General features: G+C 41.1%; 1 pseudogene; it reads left to right on the top strand.

The window, feature by feature from the left end:
• Positions 1–729: 729 nt before the first annotated feature.
• On the top strand, positions 730–1668 carry LOC146806235 (olfactory receptor 52E4-like; annotated as a pseudogene).
• The last annotated feature ends 405 nt before the right edge of the window (positions 1669–2073 follow it).

The raw sequence follows: 2073 nt of genomic DNA, 5'->3' as shown, positions 1-2073 counted from the left end.
CTTTAGGTAAGATATTTTCAACATGACCTGCGAGAATTCTGTGCCTGAAAACATACACATGTGAAGACAGAAACCTGTCTTATGTGAAAAAGGGGTGTTACCCACTCAGAACTGCAGTTCCATGGTAGAGTGTGAAGTACCAATCTACAACCTAAAATAAACCCTGGGATTAATGCACATATAGGAAGGGAGGGAAGAGCTAGCCAATCTAAGTGCTAATGGTCCCAAGTGCATAGTCAAAAATGCTAGACAAAAACACAGTGGAATGATGAGGTCACATCCATCATTTCCAGGGTCTGGGCACAATGAATGGAAACGCTCAACACTGCAGTGCCTCATAAGAGCCAGGCAGGTGGATTCCTCACTTGTTTTTAGACTCTGTTTCAGAAACATTTTGGAGATGTTCGGGCTCTAGAGGCTCACTTAATAGTAACTTTTTGAACACTATTGAGGATATATTACTAGAAACTAGGGACAGTGGTATTTAATATGAAGGGCCCTTTAGAGATCCAAGACTTAAAGCAGAACATCCAGAAATGGTTGTGAACATAGTTTGCTCTACTAATGCTGTTGGTTCTCTGAATCAATATCCGCTTCCTTTTAGAGTGTATTCAATTTATAATCCTATTCAGTTTAAGAAATGCCATGGTTTAAAGACTAATACTGATGTTCTTTTACAGAAAGTTGAACTAATATTACAATAACACTTGATATTTTCAATACATCCTTATGATGTCAGAATGCAATTCCTCCAACTTCCTTCTTTCCACGTTTATTCTGGTGGGCATTCCGGGCCTGGAGGAGCTGCACTGCTGGATCGCTATTCCATTCTGCACCATATACATCATAGCACTCATAGGAAACTGCACCATTTTGTTTGTGGTGAATGTGGAGGAGAGCCTTCATTTTCCCATGTACTACTTCCTGTGCATCCCATCTCTGGTGGAACTTGTCCTGTCCATCTCAATGCTACCTAAGATGCTGACCATCTTCTGGTTTAATGCCCGGGAGATTGAATTTACTGCATGCCTTCTGCAGATGTTCCACATCCACTCATTCACAGGGATGGAGTCTGGGGTAGTCCTGGTCATGTCCTTCGATAGATATGTGGCAATATGTAACCCCCTAAGATATGAATCCATCTTCACCACTGCTATGATCACCAAACTATTTGCATTTGTGGTTGTCATCAAGCTTATGATCACGGTGACACCTTTTATTTTCGTTATCCGGCGGCTGAAGTTTGGTGAGAATAATCTCATCTCCCACACATATTGCGAACACATGGGGATTGTGAAACTTGCCTGTGTAGATATTCAGGTCAACAACGCTTATGGCTTGTTTGTGGCTTTTTTCATGATGTTGGGTTTGATACAAGTCGAGGTCTCCTATTCTGAGATTCTGAAGACTGTCCTACGCCTTCCCAAGGGAGTACAATGGAAGGCCTTCAGCACCTGAAGCTCACACATTTGTGTCCTCCTGATCTTCGGCACACCAGCCACCTTCTCTTTTCTGGCGCACAGATTTAGCCATGGAATTGCTCCTCATGTCCACATTTTCCTAGCCAACCTCTACGTTCTGTTGCCACCAATGCTAAATCCCATAATTTACGGAGTAAGAACAAAGCAAATCCGGGAAAGGGTGCTGAAGTTTTGTAATTCATATTGACAGTAAATCAAGTGGAATGGTGAGACTCAGGACCAAGTAGCTTGAGTCAATGAATGATACATTTATCTGCTTCTGAACCATGCGATTTATCAAACAACTGATACTCAAGAAAAAACAATCTCAGACTATTATAAACATATATTCACCTATGGCATTTATAGGACAGGATTCTGACCTTAAATTATGATGAATCTACACAAACCTTGGCTGATGATCTCACTTTATAGTTAGGGCCCCATCCTATATCCTGCACCCCATTGTAAAAATCATTGTTCGTGACACCATTTTCACTGATATGCTAGGAGGTTCTTGTACATTTTCTTTTTCTTCTAAGCCTCTCTCTAATTATTGTGTTTTATATTTTTGTTTTCCTTCACATGCATTGGAAACTTGCCTCGACTTCAC

The sequence above is a fragment of the Triturus cristatus genome, chromosome 8 (genome assembly GCF_964204655.1).
Source record: "Triturus cristatus chromosome 8, aTriCri1.1, whole genome shotgun sequence".
NCBI classification, from domain to species: Eukaryota; Metazoa; Chordata; class Amphibia; order Caudata; family Salamandridae; genus Triturus; species Triturus cristatus.
The sequence above is the reverse complement of the archived record's forward strand: the minus strand, read 5'-3'. Positions and strand labels throughout refer to the sequence as shown.